Below are 20,513 nucleotides of genomic sequence, written 5' to 3'. Positions count from 1 at the left end.
TCAGAGGGGCAAACCCAACCACGTGCTGCCTAGTGACGCAAGCCTACCCGACGAGCTAAATACCTTCTATGCTTCAAGGCAAGCAACACAACCATGCATGAGAGCACCAGCTGTTCCAGACGACTGTGGGATCACACACTCTGTAGCCGATGTGAGTAAAACTGTTTTAAAAAGGGCTAACATTCACAAGGCCGCAGGGCCAGACGGATTAACAAGAAACGTACTCGGAGCATGCGCTGACCAACTAGCAAGTGTCTTCACTCACATTTTCAACGTCTCCCTGACCCAGTCTGTAATACCCACATGTTCCAAGCAAACCACCATAGTCCCTGTGCCCAAGAACACGAAGGTAACCTGTCTAAAGGAGTATTGCCCTGTATCACTCACATTTGTAGCCATGAAATGCTTTGAAAGGCTGCTCATGTTTCCCATCAACACACACCATTATTCCAGACACCCTTGCATACCGCCCTGAGAATGCTGTTCATTGACTACGGATCAGCGTTCAACGCCAAGCTCATCACTAAGAACCCTGGGATTAAACACATCCCTCGGCAATTGGATACTGACCTTAATGACGGGCTGCCCTCCGGTGGTTTGGGTAGGTAACACATCTACCACGCTGACCCTCAACACAGGGGCCCCGCAGGGGTGCGTGCTTAGCCCCCTTCTGTACTCCCTGTTCACCTACGTCTGTGGCCCGACTCCAACACATAAAGTTTGCTGATTGTGGTAGGCTTGATCACAGACGATGATGCAGCCTACAGGGAGGAGGTCAGAGACCTGGCAGTGTCATTTCAGGACAACAACCTCACCCTCAACAAGACAAAGCAGCTGATCGTGGACTACAGGAAACGGAGGGCCCAGCACGCCTCCATTCACATCAACGGGGCTGTAGTGGAGACGGTCGAGAACTTCCAAGTTCCTCGGCATCCACATCACTAAGGACCTGTCATGGTCCAAACACACTAACAGTCATGAAGAGGGCATGACAACCCCCCCCCCCCTTTAAAACGTTCTACAGCCACAAGCAAGGCACTGGAGAGAGTAGTGCGATCAACCCAGTACATCACTGGGGCCGAGCTCCCTGCCATCCAGGACCTCTCTACCAGGCGGTGTCAGAGGAAGGCCCTAAAAATTGTCAGACTCCAGCCACCCAAGTCAGTCTGTTCTCTCTGCTACCGCACGGCAAGTGATACAGGAGCGCCAAGTTGGGTACCAAAAGGCTCCTGAACAGCTTCTACCGTTAATTAAGCAGCAACCCAGACTGTATGCCTTTCACCCCCTACCTACACCTACATATTACCCGACTCAATCACCCCAACAACCTCGTACCCCAATACATTCACCCGGTAACGGTACTCCTTGTATATGGCCTTATTATTATTACTATTTTCTTTTATCTAGTTACTTTTTAACTGCATTGTTGGGAAAGGGCTCATAAGTAATCATTTCACAGTGAAGTCTACACTTGTTGTATTCAGCACATGTGACATTTTATTTTATGATTGAACTAAATAATATTTGTTTCATTCAAGGAACTTAGTATGACTTACACATATCGGCAAAGCCTTTGTCTTACTGATTTCCACTGGGCTGTATGGCATACAGGCGTAGTAGGGCTATCATTCCTCTGGCTGTGTCGTAGTAAGGCGTAGGGCTATCATTCCTCTGGCTGTGTCGTAGTAAGGCGTAGGGCTATCATTCCTCTGGCTGTGTCGTAGTAAGGCGTAGGGCTATCATTCCTCTGGCTGTGTCGTAGTAAGGCGTAGGGCTATCATTCCTCTGGCTGTGTCGTAGTAAGGCGTAGGGCTATCATTCCTCTCTAGCTGTGTGGCGTATAGCTGTGCTAGGGCCATGACTCCAGCCCTGTCGTGTGTGTGTGTGTGTGGTGAGACACTGCAGGGTCTGTATCATGTCCTATCTAGTGATTTAAAAATATATATATTTTCGATCCTGGTTACTGACATTAATCCTTAGTCCTGTCTCTCCGCTGCAGCCCTTCAGCCTCTAAGTGATAACGTACAGATGGCAGTCAGTGTTTTTACATTTTAGTCATTTAGCAGATGCTCTTATCCAGAGTGACTTACAGGAACAATTAGGGTTAAGTGCCTTACTCGAGGGCACATCGACAGATTTTTCACCTAGTTGACTCAGTGTATCCAACCAGAGACCTTTCGGTTACTTGCCCAACGCTCATAAACACCGCCCCTATTAATGTGAAGGACTGTGGGAACCCACTGCAGCGGAACCTGGTTAGGATAATTGAACAGTAAACGAGTGCGAGACGGCCGGGACTACTACCCCTGGATGGGACTACTACCCATCCAGGCAATATCTGCTATCTGCCTGACATGGATGTAATATTGAATCATTGATCTAAATCAGTAGCAGCAATGCCAATTCAGTATCCACTGGGATGTGACTTCTCCTGATTTTTAATCTGACATCCTCCATTCATATTTTGAAACTGGCCTTTCCCCTAGCCAAACTCAAGATGTTCTGATTATTTTTTTAATACCTTTTTTATTTAACTAGGCAAGTCGGATCATATCCCTGTGTATCAGCCAAATGTAAATGTGTTTCTGGTTATGCTGGATAACTAAAAGTAGCAGTAGCTACTACAGTAATGTAACGTATGTCCTATGTTCCTGTTTTCAGTATAATATCCATGCCTACCCGACCACGGTCATCTTTAACAAGTCCTCCATCCATGAGTACGAGGGACATCACTCTGCTGATGGAATCCTGGAGTTCATACAGGTGAGAAGTTACAATTAGCCTAGTTTGCAGTATGGTGCAGTCTCCTTGCGAGCCAGTGCTTATAGCATCAGAGAGGTTTAAAACTAAGACTCAGCATATGGTTACTGTACCACTCAATGAATTTTTTATTTAACCTTTAACTAGGCAAGTCCGTTAAGAACAAATTCTTATTTACAATGATGGCCAAACCCGGACGATGCTGGGCCAACTGTGCGCCGCCCATTAGGACTCCCAATCACGGCCGGTTGTAATACAGCCTGGATTTGAACCAGGGTGTCTGTAGTGACTCCTCAAGCACTGGGATGCCTTGCCTTAGACCGCTGTGCCACTCGGGAGCCCAATTGACAATGGTTCTGAATTTTCAGGCACTTTATACAATAGAGCCCTACTTTAGTGACACCTGATTCTCCCCACTTTTCCAGGACTTGGTCAACCCCACGGTGGTGACCATGGACCAAGACAGCTTTGCTGAGCTGGTAAAGAGGAGGAAACACAGTGAGACCTGGATGGTGGACTTCTATGCCCCATGGTGTGGGCCCTGTCAGGCCTTGCTGCCTGAGTGGAGGAGGATGGCACGGGTAGGTACTGGTTCTATAGGGCAGGAGGCCCTGGGCAGTAGGATGGTGGATTTCTATTGTTACAACCTGGCTCAAGATTGTAACAATGGGAAACCACACACTGAGTAAAGGAATAACAAAATGAATTTATTACATAGATAAAGTAAACACACACAACAATAATCAGATGCGGCATGACGGTCAGTAAATTAGGTGTAAACTGCCAAAGCCACAATGAAACAACCAAAGGTATGCATGGAGAGAGGAATCTCTTGCTGAATGAGGAAACAGTGGCTTTATGCTACAGCTGAGCTTTCACAGGTGTGCCCCATCGGCACTGATGACCCTCCCAGCTCCGCCCACCTCTCCTACTCCACCCACCAAACTCCTGCAGGAAGTAAGCACAGCAAAACACAGTAGATGCTCCATGGTGTGGGCCCTGCCAGGCCCTGCTGCCTGAGTGGAGAAGGGTAGCTTGGATAGCTGGTAAGTAGGAGGCAGTAGGTTGTAGACCGGCTGGAGAGAGTAGGCTGTTGGCAGGAGGGAGTAGAGAGTAGGTACTTAGGTAGAAGGATGGTAGACGTCTATGCTCCCTGGTGTGGCTGGGTAGAGGAGGGCACAGGTGGGTTGTAGGGTGGGTAAGGGTGGCACGTGTAGATATTTGGTAGTAGAGATTGGGGCTAGGCATTGGCCACTGGGCAGCAATCAGTAGGATGGTGGACTTTCTATGCCCCCTGGTATGGTCCCTGTCATGCTGCCTGAGTGCCTGAGGAGAATGGCACGGATAGGTAGTGGACTGTAGTGCAGTAGGCTGTAGCGAGAACTGGTATATCTACCCTGCTGCCAGAGTGGCGAATGGCACGGGTAGGTACAGTAGGCCCAGCAACCGAGCTTCCACTGATGTGTTCTCTGGATATCGGGTGCCTTAAATCTAGCAAAGATGTGTAGAGATATATGGTATGAGCATTATCACATTTCATTCTACGGTGGATAGGTGTCATCAACAAATCCAACTAAATGCATTTGTCTTCCAAGATTTTCTAAATTGTCGTCCACTATAGTGAAATAATTTGTATTCTGTCTGCTGATGTCTCCTCAGGCGCTCAATGGTATGATAAAGGTGGGGACGGTGGACTGTCAGAAACACCACTCCTTCTGCCAGGGAGAGGGGGTCAGAGGCTACCCTGAGATACGCCTCTACCCACAGAACGCCAACCGACGAGACGTATACCAGTATGTACCTTACTGTCCTTTCACAAGCGTTTCAGAGATGCTTGATTCAGACCTTAGTCTTACAGTTCCTGATCAAATGTTATTGGTCGCTTACACCTGGTTAGCAGATGTTAATGCGAGTGTAGCGAAATGCTTATGCTTCTAGTTCCGACCGTGCAGTAATATCTAACAAGTAATCTAACAATTTCACAACAACTACCTTATACACACAAGTGTAAAGGAATGAATAAAAATATGTACATATAAATATATGGATGAGCGATGGCTGTGCGGCATAGGCAAGATGCAGTAGATGGTACAGTATATACAGTTGAAGTCGGAAGTTTACATACACTTAGGTTCAAGTCATTAAAACTCGTTTTTCAATGACTCCACAAATTTCTCGTTAACAAACTATAGTTTTGGCAAGTCGGTTAGGACATCTACTTTGTGCATGACACAAGTCATTTTTCCAACAATTGTTTACAGACAGATTATTTCACTTATAACTCACTGTATCACAATTCCAGTGGGTCAGAAGATTACATACACTAAGTTGACTGTGCCTTTTAAACAGCTTGGAAAATTCCAGAAAATTATGTCATGGCTTTAGAAGCTTCTGATAAATGATGTCAAATTAGCCTGAGTCAATTGGAGGTGTACCTGTGGATGTATTTCAAGGACTACCTTCAAACTCAGTGCCTCTTTGCTTGATATCATAGGAAAATCAAAAGAAATCAGCCAAGACCTCAGAAAAAAAATGGTGGACCTCCACAAGTCTGGTTCATCCTTGGGAGCAATTTCCAAATGCCTGAAGGTACCACGTTCATCTGTACAAACAATAGTACGCAAGTATAAACACAATGGGACCACGCAGCTGTCATACCGCTCAGGAAGTAGACGCATTCTGTCTCCTAGAGATTAACTTACTTTGCGGCGAAAAGTGCAAATCAATCCCAGAACAGCAGCAAAGGACCTTGTGAAGATGCTGGAGGAAACGGGTACAAATGTATCTACACTGCTCAAAAAAATAAAGGGAACACTAAAATAACACATCCTAGATCTGAATGAATGAAATATTCTTATTAAATACTTTTTTCTTTACATAGTTGAATGTGCTGACAACAAAATCACACAAAAATTATCAATGGAAATCAAATTTATCAACCCATGGAGGTCTGGATTTGGAGTCACACTCAAAATTAAAGTGGAAAACCGCACTACAGGCTGATCCAACTTTGATGTAATGTCCTTAAAACAAGTCAAAATGAGGCTCAGTAGTGTGTGTGGCCTCCACGTGCCTGTATGACCTCCCTACAACGCCTGGGCATGCTCCTGATGAGGTGGCGGATGGTCTCCTGAGGAATCTCCTCCTAGACCTGGACTAAAGCATCCGCCAACTCCTGGACAGTCTGGTGCAACGTGGCGTTGGTGGATGGAGCGAGACATGTCCCAGATGTGCTCAATTGGATTCAGCTCTGGGGAACGGGCGGGCCAGTCCATAGCATCAATGCCTTCCTCTTGCATGAACTGCTGACACACTCCAGCCACATGAGGTCTAGCATTGTCTTGCATTAGGAGGAACCCAGGGCCAACCGCACCAGCATATGGTCTCACAAGGGGTCTGAAGATCTCATCTCGGTACCTAATGGCAGTCAGGCTACCTCTGGCGAGCCCATGTAGGGCTGTGCGGCCCCCCAAAGAAATGCCACCCCACACCATGACTGACCCACCGCCAAACCGGTCATGCTGGAGGATGTTGCAGGCAGCAGAACGTTCTCCACGGCGTCTCCAGACTGTCACGTCTGTCACATGTGCTCAGTGTGAACCTGCTTTCATCTGTGAAGAGCACAGGGCGCCAGTGGCAAATTTGCCAATCTTGGTGTTCTCTGGCAAATGCCAAACTTCCTGCACGGTGTTGGGCTGTAAGCACAAACCCCACCTGTGGATGTCGGGCTCTCATACCACCCTCATTGAGTCTGTTTCTGACCGTATGAGCAGACACATGCACATTTGTGGCCTGCTGGAGGTCATTTTGCAGGGCTCTGGCAGTGCCCCTCCTTGCACAAAGGCGGAGGTAGCGGTCCTGCTGCTGGGTTGTTGCCCTCCTACGGCCTCCTCCACGTCTCCTGATGTACTGGCCTGTATCCTGGTAGCGCCTCCATGCTCTGGACACTACGCTGACAGACACAGCAAACCTTCTTGCCACAGCTCGCATTGATGTGCCATCCTGGATGAGCTGCACTACTTGAGCCATTTGTGTGGGTTGTAGACTCCGTCTCATGCTACCACTAGAGTGAAAGCACCGCCAGCATTCAAAAGTGACCAAAACATCAGCCAGGAAGCATAGGAACTGAGAAGTGGTCTGTGGTCACCACCTGCAGAACCACTCCTTTATTGGGGGTGTCTTGCTAATTGCCTATAAATTCCACCTTTTGTCTATTCTATTTGCACAACAGCATGTGAAATTTATTGTCAATCAGTGTTGCTTCCTAAGTGGACAGTTTGATTTCACAGAAGTGTGATTGACTTGGAGTTACATTGTGTTGTTTAAGTGTTCCCTTTATTTTTTTGAGCAGTGTATATCCACAGTAAAACGAGTCCTATATTGACATAACCTGAAAGGCCGCTCAGCAAGGAAGAAGCCACTGCTCCAAAACCGCCACAAAAAAGCCAGACTACGGTTTGCAACTGCATGTGGGGACAAAGATCGTACGTTTTGGAGAAATGTCCTCTGGTCTGATGAATATATTGGATATATTGAAGCAACATCTCAAGACATCAGTCAGGAAGTTAAAGCTTGGTCGCAAATGGGTCTTCCAAATGGACAATGACCCCAAGTATACTTCCAAAGTTGTGGCAAAATGGCTTAAGGATAACAAAGTCAAGGTATTGGAGTGGCCATCACAAAGCCCTGACCTCAAGCCCATGAATTTGTGGGCAGAACTGAAAAAGTGTGTGCGAGCAAGGAGGCCTACAAACCTGACTCAGTTACACCAGCTCTGTCAGGAGGAATGGGCCAAAATTCACCCAACTTATTGTGGGAAGCTTGTGGAAGGCTACCTGAAATGTTTGACCCAAGTTAAACAATTTAAAGGCAATGCTAGCAAATACTAATTGAGTGTATGTAAACTTCTGACCCACTGGGAATGTGATGAAAGAAATAAAAGCTGAAATAAATCATTCTCTCTACTATTATTCTGACATTTCACATTCTTAAAATAAAGTGGTGATCCTAACTGACCTAAGACAGGGACTTTTTACTAGTATTAAATGTCAGGAATTGTGAAACTGAGTTTAAATGTATTTGGCTAAGGAGTATGTAAACTTACGACTTTAACTGGACATATGAGATGTTTACATACCCTACATTACTCATTATATGAAGTGTCACTATTTAAAGTGACTAGTGATACATTTATTACATCCAATTTTTAATTTTTAAAGTGGCTAGAGATTTCAGTCAGTATGATGTTAGTGATGGCTGTTTAACAGTCTGATGGCCTTGAGATAAACAGCTTCTTTCAGTCTCTTGGTCCCAGCTTTGATGCACCTGTACTGACCTCGCCTTCTGGATGATAGCGGGGTGAACAGGCCGTAGCTCGGGTGGTTGTTTTTCGTTGATTTATCTTTTTGGCCTTCCTGTGACATTGGGTGATGTAGGTGTCCTGGAGGGCAGGTAGTTTGCCCCCGGTGATGCGTTTTGCAGACCTCACTACCCTCTGGAGAGCCTTGTGGTTGTGGGCGGAGCAGTTGCCGTACCAGGCGGTGATACAACCCGACAGAATGCTGTCAATTGTTCATCTGTAAAAGTTTGAGTGTTTTTGGTGACAAGCCAAATTTCTTAAGCCTCCAGAGGTTTTAGAGGCGCTGTTGCACCTTCTTCACCACGCTGTCTGTGTGGGTGGACCATTTCCGTTTGTCCGTGATGTGTACGCCGAGGAACTTAACTTTCCACCTTCTCCACTACTGGCCCGTCGATGTGGATTGGGGGCTGCTCCCTCTGCTGTTTCCTGAAGTCCACAATCATCTCCTTTGTTTTGTTGACGTTGAGTGCGAGGTTATTTTCCTGACACCACACTCCGAGGGCCCTCACCTCCTCCCTGTAGGCCGTCTCGTCGTTGTTGGTGATCAGGCCTACCACTGTAGGCTTTACATGTTGTACAGGTCACATTCTGTATACTTTATATTAAGTGTTCATGTTTTAAAGTTTACATGTTGCTTACATATTGTAAAGTTTACCTTAAGTTATGTTGTAAATATGAGTGCTGTTTTTATTTCTCTCACCAGGAGTTACAACGGCTGGCATCGAGATGCTCACTCTCTCAAAGTCTGGGCTAGGGGGTATGTTCTCTCCAGTGTGTTTCTGATGTTAGCCTGTCCTAGCCTTTTAACAATCATTATTAGAGGAATATTTGTGTCTGATTTGTATTTAACAAAGGAATTTATGCAGTCTGTTTGTCTTAGCACTCTTCCAAGAGCGTCAGTGGATCTGACTCCAGATGACTTCAGGAACAAGGTGATGGGAGGGAAGGATCACTGGGTGGTGGACTTATATACTCCGTGGTGTGGACCATGCCAGCACTTTGCCCCAGAGTTCGAGGTCCTCGCTCGGGTAAGATATCCTCTCCACTCCCACCATCTCTCAAACACTTTTTTTTCTGGGCCCATTTTCATAAAGCGTCCGAGTAGGGAGTGGTGATTTAGGATCAGGTCCCCCTTGTCCATGTAGGCTAATTATGATATAAATGGATAAACTGATCTACTCTGAGACACTTCATGAATACAGCCCCTATTCGTGTTTGTGAAGCGGCTGTATTTTCCATGCTAGAGCGAAATTATTGTTTCTGCCTCTACTCATACTGTGCTTCCAGCGCTAGGCTGGTAACAGCTTAACAGTAACAGTGGAGTTTGTGCCTTGTGTGGCTCTGCTCTGAATAATGTAATGGTTCTGAAGTGTCTGAGTCACTAGGTGGCAATGTTTTTGTTTGTGCACAAATGGCACATTATTTACTATTTGTTTGGATGCTTATTGTTTGATAGCCGTTAGTTTAAACAATAATCCACTTTTTTTGTATTTTTTTAGGTTCCCCATTAGCTGTTGCAAAAACAGCAGCTGCTCTTCCTGTGGTCTACATGAAACATGACATTATACAGTAAATTAATAGACAAGAACAGCTCAAGGACAGAACTACATGCAGTGTCTTTGGAAAGTATTCAGACCCCTTGACTTTTTACACATTTTGTTGCGTTAGTCTTATTATAAAATGGATTAAATTGTTTGTCCCTCATCAATTTGCACACAATACCCCATAATGAAAAAGCAAAAACAGTTTTTTATACATTTTTGCAAATTTATTACAAAAAAATGATATCACTAAGTATTCGGACCCCTTACTCAGTCCTTTTGAGGCACCTTTGGCAGTGATTACAGCATTGAGTCTTCATGGGTATGACGCTACAAGCTTGGCACACCTGTATTTGGGGAGATTCTCCCATTCTTCTCGGCAGATCCTCTCAAGCTCTGTCAGGTTGGATGGGGAGCATTGCTGCACAGCTATTTTCAGGTCTCTTCAGAGATGTTCGATCCGGTTCAAGTCCGGGCTCTGGCTGGGCCACTTAAGGACATTCAGAGACTTGTCCCGAAGCCACTCCTGCGTCGTCTTGGCTGTGTGCTTAGGGTCGTTGTCCTATTGGAAGGTGAACCTTCGCCCCCAGTCTGAGGTCCTGAGTGCTCTGGAGCAGGTTTTCATCAATAATCTCTCTTTGCACTTTGATCTGTTCATCTTTGCCTCGATCCTGACTAGTCTCCCAGTCTCTGCCGCTGAAAAACATCCCCACAGCATGATGCTGCCACCACCATGCTTCATGTTTTGGCGGATGCATTGTCAGGGATGGTGCCAGGTTTCCTCCTTACATGATGCTTGGCATTCAGGCCAAAGAGGTCAATCTTGGTTTCATCAGACCAGATCATCTTGTTTCTCATGGTCTGAGAGTCTTAAGGTGCCTTTTGGCAAGGTCTAAGCGGGCTTCCATCTGGCCATGGTACCATAAAGGACTAATTGGTGGAGTGCTGCAGAGATTGTTGTCCTTCTGAAAGTTTCTCCACAGAGGAACTCTAGAGCTCTGTCAGAGTGACCATCGGGTGCTTGGTCACCTCCCTGATTGCGCCGTTTGGCCGGGCAGCCAGCTCTAGGAAGAGTTTTGGTGGTTTTTAAGAATGATTGAGGCCACTGTGTTCTTGGACCTTTAATGCTGCAGAAATGTTTTGGTACCCCTCCCTAGATCTGTGCCTAAGACGCAATCCTGTCTCGGAGCGCTACGGACAATTCCTTCGACCACATGGCTTGGTTTTTGCTAGATGGTGTGTGTATTTATTGATAAGTAGGCTACATTTGCTTTTTTTTAAATGCACAGTGCCTTTGGAAAGTATTCAGACCCCTTTACTTTTTCTGCATTTTGTTATATTACAGCCTTATTCTAATGCACTGTCAACTGTGGGACCTTATATCGACAGGTGTGTGTGTGCCTTTCCAAATCATGTTCAATCAATTGAATTTACCACAGGTGGACTCCAATCAAGTTGTAGAAACATCTCAAGGATGATCAATGGAAACAGGATGACCTGAGCTCAATTACGAGTCTCAGCAAGGGGTCTAAATACTTATGTAAATAAGGTATTTCTGTTTTTATTTTTAATACATTTGCACAAAAAAATCTAAACTTTGCTTTGTCAAAATGAGGTATTGCGTGTTTTAGAATAAGGCTGTAATATAACAAAATGCAGAAAAAGTAAAGGGGTCTGAATACTTTCCAAAGGCACTGTTTTTTTTTTTATCCAGGTTTGCTGTTTATTTGAGCAGTATGAGATGGAACAAAGTTCCATGCAATAATGTCTCTGTATAATACTGTACACTTTCTTGAATTTGTTCTGGATTTGGGGACTGTGGAAAGACCCCTGGTGGCATGTCTGGTAGGGTAAGTGTGTGTCAGCTGTGTAAGTTGACTATGCAAACAATTTGGGATTTTCAACACATTTGTGTTTATAATAAAAAGTGATGCGGTCAGTTTCTCCTCAACTCTTAGCCAAGAGAGACTGGCATGCATAGTATTTATATCAGCCCTCTGACCACAATGAAGAGCAAGACGTGGCGCTCTGTTCTGGGCCAGCTGCAGTTTAACTAGGTCTTTCCTTGCAGCACTCGACCACACGACTGGACAATAATCAAGATTATACAAAACTAGAGCCTGCACAACTATCTTCTGAGCTCGTGCTGCTAGGTGACCTAAACTGGGACATGCTTAACACCGCGGCCATCCTACAATCCAAGCTTGATGCCCTCAATCTCACACAAATTATCAATGAACCTACCAGGTACAACTCCAAATCCGTAAACACGGGCACTCTCATAGATGTCATCCTAACTCGCCCTCCAAATACACCTCTGCTGTTTTCAATCAAGATCTCAGCGATCACTGCCTCATTGCCTGCATCCGTAATGGGTCTGCGACCAAACGACCACCCCTCATCACTGTCAAACGCTCCCTAAAACAGTTCTGCGAGCAGGCCTTTCTAATTGACCTGGCCGGGGTATCCTGGAATGACACTGACCTCATCCCGTCAGTAGATGATGCCTGGCTATTCTTTTTAAAAGTGCCTTCCTCACCATCTTAAATAAGCATGCCCCATTCAAAAAATGTAGAACTAGGGATAGATATAGTCCTTGGTTCACTCCAGACCTGTCTGCCCTTGACCAGCACAAAAACATCCTGTGGCGTTCTGCATTAGCATCAAATAGCCCCCGTGATATGCAACTTTTCAGGGAAGTTAGGAACAAATATACACAGGCAGTTAGGAAAGCTAAGGCTAGCTTTTTCAAACAGAAATTTGCATCCTGTACTACTAACTCAAAAAAGTTCTGGGACACTGTAAAGTACATGGAGAATAAGAGCACCTCCTCCCAGCTGCCCACTGCTCTGAGGCTAGGAAACACTGTCACCACCGATAAATCCACTATAATTGAGAATTTCAATAAGCATTTCTCTACGGCTGGCCATGCTTTCCACCTGGCTACCCCTACCCCGGTCAACTGCCCGGCACCCTCCACAGCAACCCGCCAAAGCCCCCACCATTTCTCCTTTACCCAAATCCAGATAGCTGATGTTCTGAAAGAGCTGCAAAATCTGGACCCATACAAATCAGCCGGGCTAGACAATCTGGACCCTCTCTTTCTAAAATGATCTGCCAAAATTGTTGCAACCCCTATTACTAGCCTGTTCAACCTCTCTTTTGTATCGTCTGAGATTCACAAAGATTGGAAAGCTGCCACGGTCATCCCCCTCTTCAAAGGGGGTGACACTCTAGACCCAAACTGCTACAGACCTATATCTATCCTACCCTGTTTTTCTAAGGTCTTCGAAAGCCAAGTCAACAAACAGATTACCGACCATTTCAAATCCCACCGTACCTTCTCCGCTATGCAATCTGGTTTCAGAGCTGGTCATGGGTGCACCTTAGCCACGCTCAAGGTCCTAAACGACATCATAACTGCCATCGATAAGAGACATTACTGTGCAGCCGTATTCATCGACCTGGCCAAGGCTTTCGACTCTGTCAATCACCACATTCTTATTGGCAGACTCGACAGCCTTGGTTTCTCAAATGATTGCCTCGCCTGGATTACCAACTACTTGTCTGATAGAGTTCAGTGTGTCAAATCGGAGGGCCTGTTGTCCGGACCTCTGGCAGTCTCTATGGGGGTGCCACAGGGTTCAATCCTCGGGCTGACTCTCTTCTCTGTATACATCAATGATGTTGCTCTTGCTGCTGGTGATTCTCTGGTACACCTCTACGCAGACGACACCATTCTGTATACTTATGGCCCCTCTTTGGACACTGTGTTAACTAACCTCCAGACGAGCTTCAATGCCATACAACTCTCCTTCTGTGGCCTCCAACTGCTCTTAAACGCAAGTAAAACTAAATGCATGCTATTCAACCGATCACTGCTCGCCCGTCCAGCATCACTACTCTGGACGGCTCTGACTTAGAATACGTGGACAACTACAAATACCTAGGTGTCTGGTTAGACTGTAAACTCACATTAAGCATCTCCAATCCAAAATTAAATCTAGAATTGGCTTCCTATATCGCAACAAAGCATCCTACACTCGTGCTGCCAAACATACTCTCGTAAAACTGACCATCCTACCGATCCTCGACTTCGGTGATGTCATCTATAAAATAGCCTCCAACACTCTACAAACTGGATGCAGTCTATCACAGTGCCATCTGTTTTGTCACCAAAGCCCCATACACTACCCACCATTGCGACCTGTACGCTCTCGTTGGTTGGCCCTCGCTTCATACTCATCGCCAAACCCACTGGCTACAGGTTATCTACAAGTCTCTGTTAGGTAAAGCCCCGCCTTATCTCAGCTCACTGGTCACCATAGCAGCACCCACTCGTAGCACGCGCTCCAGCAGGTATATCTCACTGGTCACCCCCAAAGCCAATTCTTCCTGTGGTTGTCTTTCCTTCCAGTTCTCTGCTGCCAATGACTGGAACAAACTGCAAAAATCTCTGAAGCTGGAGACTCATATCTCCCTCACTAGCTTTAAGCACCAGCTGTCAGAGAAGCTCACAGATCACTGCACCTGTACATAGCCCATCTGTAAACAGCCCATCTATCTACCTACCTCATCCCCATACAGTATTTATTTATTTATCTTGCTTCTTTGCACCCCAGTATCTCTACTTGCACATTCATCTTCTGCACATCTACCATTCCAGTGTTTAATTGCTATATTGTAATTACTTTGCCACCGTGGCCTATTTATTGCATTAACTCCCGTATCTTACCTCATTTGCACTCACTGTATATAGATGTTTTGTTTTCTTTTGTTTTACTGTATTATTGACTATGTTTTGTTTATCCCATGTGTAACTCTGTGTTGTATGTGTCGAATTGCTATGCTTTATCTTGGCCAGGTCGCAGTTGCAAATGAGAACTTGTTCTCAACTAGCCTACCTGGTTAAATAAAGGTGAAAATAAATAAAAAACAACTTGCTTTTTGGAGTGGTGTCAAAAAAGCAGAGCATCTCTTCATTACAGACATACCTATCCCCACCTATACAACCATTGTCATGGTCAAAACAGATTAAATCGAATGTAACGCCAAGTAATTTAGTCACCTCAACTTGTTCAACAGCCACACCCTTCATTACCAGCTTCAACTGAGGTCTAGAACTTAGGGAATGATTTGTACCAAATAGAATGATTTTTCTGGACCAGTTTATTACTGACCCCCCATTCCAAAACAGACTGCAACTCTTTGTTAAGGGTTTCAGTGACTTCATTAGCTGTGGTTGCTGATGCGTATATAGTTGAATCATCAGCATACCTGGACACATGCTTTGTTTAATGCCAATGGCAGGTCACTGGTAAACATAGAAAAGAGTAGAGGCCCTAGAGAGCTGCCCTGCAATACACCACACTTTACATGTTTGACTTTAGAGAAGCTTCCATTAAAGAAAGCTCTGAATCCATGATAAGTTTTTTTTTTTTTTCCAGCAATTGGTTGCGATCAATAATTTCAAAGGCTGCACTGAAATCTAACAGTACAGCTCCCACAATATTCTTATCAATTTCTTTCAACCAATCATCAGTCATTTGTGTCAATGCAGTACATGTTGAGTGCCCTTCTATATAAGCATGCTCAAAGTCTGTTAATTCGTTTACAAATTTAATTCTCTTTGGTCAAACACATTTATTTTTTCTCCAACAGTTTGCTAAGAGCTGGCAGCAAGCTTATAGGTCTGCTGTTAGAACCAGTAAAGGCCACCTGACCACTCTTGGGTAGCAGAATTACTTTGGCTTCCCTCCAGGCCTGAGGCCAGACTTTCCTCTAGGCTCAGATTAAAGATATGCCAGATAGGAGTGGCTATAGTCAGCTACCATCTTCAGTAGCTTTCCATATAAGTTGTCAATGCCAGGATGTTTGTCATTATTGATCGATAACAATAATATTTCCACCTCTCCCACACTTTTACAAAATTCAAACTTGCAATGCTTTTTCCCCCCTTTTTTTTTTGAATGCATGAATACGATAGCTCACTGTTCGTTCTTGGCATTTCCTGCCTAAGTTAGCTCATCTTTGCCAATGAAGAAATAATTTAAATAATTGGCAACTTAAAATGGTTTTGTGATGAATAAGCCATCTGATTCGATGAAAGATTGAGTTGAATTTGTCTTTCTGTCCATAATGTCATTTAAAGTGCTCTTGTTTTTCCCATAATTCTTTGTCATTGATCTTGGCTACATAATACAGTTTCTTCTTTTTGTTGAATTTAGTCACATTTCTCAATTTGCAGTAAGTCAGCCAGACAGATGTGCAGCCAAACTTATTAGCCACTCCTTTTGCCCAATCGCTTTCAACCATATAGTTCTTCAATTCCTCATCAATCTATGGAGCCTTAACAGTTCTAACAGTCAGTTTCTTAACAGGTGCATGTTTATCAATAATTGGAAGAAGCAATTTCATAAATTCCTCAAGTGCAGCGTCTGGATGCTCCTTATTAATCACATCAGTTATGCCTGTTAACAATGTCATTTGAATTGTCACTGCACAACCACTGTCCCACAGCCCAGCCAGGCAGGCAATTCATACACTTTATATCCACTGGGGAAAAAACATCTGGACATTATTTGTTGAGGTTTGAGTTATCGGATGGAAATGGTTTTGGCTGCGTCTCCCTATGGGCCCTGGTCGAAAGTAGAGCACTACAGGGAATAGGGTAATGTTTTCTAATGCAGACTTTGTCTTTGTCAAGATGGTGACGGGAAGCTTGAGGGCAGGGAAAGTAGACTGTCAGGCCCACTATCAAACCTGTCAGTCAGCTGGAATCACAGCCTATCCCAGCGTCCGATTCTACCCACACCTGGGCACCAAGAAGGTAAGAGACTCCTGATTTTATTTGTATTTATTTTTTATGTGTTAGCTATTTATCCAGGTAAGTTATTGAAAAGTGAACACACTGTGCAATGATAGTTTGTTTTCATCATACCAGCGTATTGTTCTCTTACATCTTCCTGTTCTTGTTAGACTGGAAATCAAGCTACAAGTTAAAGACATTTGATTACTATGTATCAGAAGTTCCAGTAGAAGGATATTCTTGTTTTATCTCGTATTTTGTTCGAGGACCTCTTTCCTAAAGTTGTTTACCATTTAATATTTTTGGAGAGGCCCAGTCAGTCCCCCAGAGTAGAGGTCTTCATGGATCCAATCGGTACCCTAATACCCGAGACCCAATCTGGGACCCGCGCAGGTCCGGCTCAGGAATTCTAAATAATGCCACGGTTATGTGTTGGATCTGATATGATTGTCTCGATATTTGTAATTTTAACTGACTTGTCCGGATGGGCCCGTACATATCCGAACGAGACTTCTGCAGTAGAGTGAAATTGTATCATTTATACTGCTCTTGCTTGCACTAGAGTGGAGCGTGGCGCATGTAGCTGCTTGTTGGCCAATCATAAGTCATCAATACGGCAATAGGCTATAGTCACAGAGCCTCCATGTGTGGCAAAAGTTAGGAGCTATCTAATCAATGGAAGATGGAATTAAAAGTTAAAGGAGAAGGATAGGCTACAATGACCAAGAGACCAGCGGAGGCTGCTGAGGGGAGGACGACTCATAAAAATGGCTGGAATGGAGTCAATGGAGTGGTATCAACCACATGGAAACCACGTCTTTGTTTAATACCATTCCATTGACTCCATTCCAGCCATTATGAGCTGTCCTCCACCCCAGCAGCCTCCACTGCAAGAGACAACAGGTTGGCTGCAACTTAATATTCTGAATGGAGTTATTTGTAACTGTAGGATGAGAAAGCGCATGCACTGCAGCTTCACTTAGCTTAACTAGCTTCTCCCGGTATGATGCAGACAAACGGTACTACTTAATCCTGTTTGATAATACATTTCCTAGCTATGGCAGCTATTAGTTTACTTTAGCACGAGTCGTCTTGATTGGTTGCTTGTCTCCATCACTGCTCAGTTTGGCCCCTCCACTGCCTGCTAGAGCAGCACCTCTCTCGCGTGACCAGCTCCAGTTAGTAAAGTAGCTTCAATTAATTTTCTGCTGCTTGTCTCACTCTGATCGGACCGGGTCTCAATCCCAGGTCTATCCTGAACGGGTCTAGTTGTCCTCTGGTCTGTTTGGAACTGGTCTCCTATATTTACATTTTTTTATTTATGCATATTGGGTCCAAGTGGGAAAGCCCCAGGTACATTTCGGAATGGGTCCAACTGTTTGGACCAGTGAAGACCTATACCTCAGAGCACTGTACCCTAACTTCTCTGTCTCCATCCCTCCCTCATCCTTTCATCTATCCCTCTATCCACCCGTCCCTCTATCATCCCTCCCTCCGTCCTCCAGCATGACCAGGGAGGGGAGCACGTCAACACCCGGGATGCTACAAACATCACCAACCTCCTCCGTCAGAGGCTCCAGCAGCTATCTCCATGGTTACATGGCAAGGCCGCCAACTTCAAGGTAAGCTTCTTACGCGGTTCAGTAACTCTGCGATCACCATGTTGCTTTTTAATCTTAGTAGATACCTCTTGCCTTTTGCAGTCAAGCAGAGTGATATTATTCTCTGGCATAGACTTTTAAGTGATAGTTTGGCTTCTGGGCTCTGGACTTACTGGCTTAGCTAATTCAGCCAAGACAACTGCTAATAGTCTGATTGAAGTGACTGTGGATTGTGTTGGCTCAGTGTATCAAACTGCAATATGAGCATATATTCTCAACATGACTTTGTCGCAGTATATTCGTGAAGGTTCACCACCGCAAATGTAATCCAAATGGATCATGTTGTAATATTTGAATAGCATGTTAACTATGAACTTTTCTTTCTTTCTGCAGGATGAATTGTGAGTTCAAGAGGGTCTATTCGAGAGATTCACTGAGATGCTTTTCCTTAAGGGAAATGTGAACCAAGAACAGTCAAACCCACACACACTTAACAAACATACTCTGAGAACAGAGGTTTACTGCCAAAGAACATTTGCAAAGAAGACGTTATCTCAGTATTGTCGGTCTGTCAAAACAACATGTTTTTTATTTCTCTAAACTGACTCAATGATTAGGAAAGACTGACTCACTGTCCTGTCGGAAGTTTTAATAGTTATGGAGGTGGAATGTGTTTATACGGTAGGTGCTGACCTGCCTGGTATCTGAATGTACTGTCTGATGTAGGTTCGGGACAATATATTTTATTTATTATGACACAAAATGGCAGTTTCAGTTTATAATGGTCTTGCCAACTCGTGTCGATTAAACTTTAACCGTTTGAGTGTAGAGAACAGTGTTTTATTCATTCTGTGAAGTGACCACACTGTACTGCATGTGGTGTTGGTATGTTTGTCTGCTGAAAGTAACCTAATTGTTCAGTATGCAACCTCTAAACAGTTTAGAAAAAGGAACCCTGTACACTTAAAAACAATTAACATGAAATATGTTGCCAATACCCTCCACATCATTAATTTATCTGTTACGGTTTGCCATCCTTGAAGTGTGGATGGGAATCATTTGGTTAGTTGTGGGATGATGCAGTCTTGCAAAAGTTTATTTTCAACTCAAAATTAAAATACTATCCTTGGATGATGTTTGATAACTTATGTGAAACTTGTGATCTTAAATGCTAATAGTGTCCCCTTTAAGACACTCCAAAGAGGTATCCTTCTCTTTTCCTTTCAAGTTGTTTTGCACCGACCCTTGTATGGAATAAATGTCATATTTTTTTTGTTAAATGGCATTTTGACTATCAGTTCCAAAGTATCCACTAGATGGCAGCAGAACAGTGTTAGTATTAAGCTTAGCTCAGGTTTCAAGTTTTACAGTGAAAGATCTTTCTTTCAAGTACAGTGAAAGGCCTTTCTTGCTAGCTCTAACCCCAACAATTCAGTAATTACTAACAATGTAATACTAAAAATAAGAACTTTTAAAGGTGAGTAAGCATACTAAATACAGGGTCTGTTCCAGTACCATATTTACAATGTGCAGGGGGAGGTAGATATCAAATTGTATTTGTCACATGTGCCGAATACAACCGTAGGCCTCACTGTGAAACGCTTACTTGCAAGCCCTGAACCAACAATGCGGTTAAGAAAATATTTACTAAATAAAAATTAACAATACTGAGGCTATAGACGGGGTACCGGTACAGAGTCAATGTGTGGGGGGTACAGGTTAGTCAAGGTAGTTTGTACATGTATGTAGCGGTAAAGTGACTATGCATAGATAAAAAGCGAGTAGCAGCAGTGTAGAATCAAAGGGGGAGGGGTGTATGTAAATAGTTCGCTTGACCATTTGATTAATTGCTCAGCCGTCTTATGGTTTGGGGGTAGAACCTGTTAAGGGGCGTTTTGGACCTAGAATTGGCGTGCCGGTACCATTTGCTGTGCACGCGCAGAGAGAACAGTCTGACTTGGGTGACTGGAGTCTTTGACCATTTTTTTGGGCCTTCCTCTGACACCGCCTAGTATATAGGTCCTGGATGGCAGGAAGCTTGGCCGTATGCACTATCCTCCGTAGTGCCTTACGGTCGAATGCCGAGCAGTTGCCATATCAGGCGGCGATGTAACTCATTATGCTCTCGATAGTCCAGCTGAATAACATTTTGAGGATCTGGGGACCCATGCCAAGTCTTTTCAGTCCTGAGGGGACAAGGTGTTGTCGTGCCCTCTTCACAACTGTCTTGGTGTGTTTGGATCATGATAGTTTGTTGGTGATGTGGACACCAAAGAACTTGAAATTCTCGACCCGCTCCACTACAGCCCTGTCGATGTGAATGGGAACATGTTCGGTCCTCCTTTTACTGTAGTCCACGATCATCTCCTTTTGTCTTGCTGACATTGAGGGAGAGGTTGTTGTCCTGGCACCACAATGCCAGGTCTCTGACCACCTCCCTATAG

General features: G+C 44.5%; 1 pseudogene; it reads left to right on the top strand.

Moving 5' to 3' along the window:
* The window catches only part of LOC120058054, a 45,719-nt pseudogene extending 26,529 nt beyond the window's left edge, over positions 1–19,190 (top strand).
* The last annotated feature ends 1,323 nt before the right edge of the window (positions 19,191–20,513 follow it).

This window comes from Salvelinus namaycush, chromosome 13 (genome assembly GCF_016432855.1).
Source record: "Salvelinus namaycush isolate Seneca chromosome 13, SaNama_1.0, whole genome shotgun sequence".
Taxonomy (NCBI): domain Eukaryota; kingdom Metazoa; phylum Chordata; class Actinopteri; order Salmoniformes; family Salmonidae; genus Salvelinus; species Salvelinus namaycush.
Note: the sequence above shows the minus strand (reverse complement) of the source record. Positions and strands in the feature narration are given on the sequence as shown.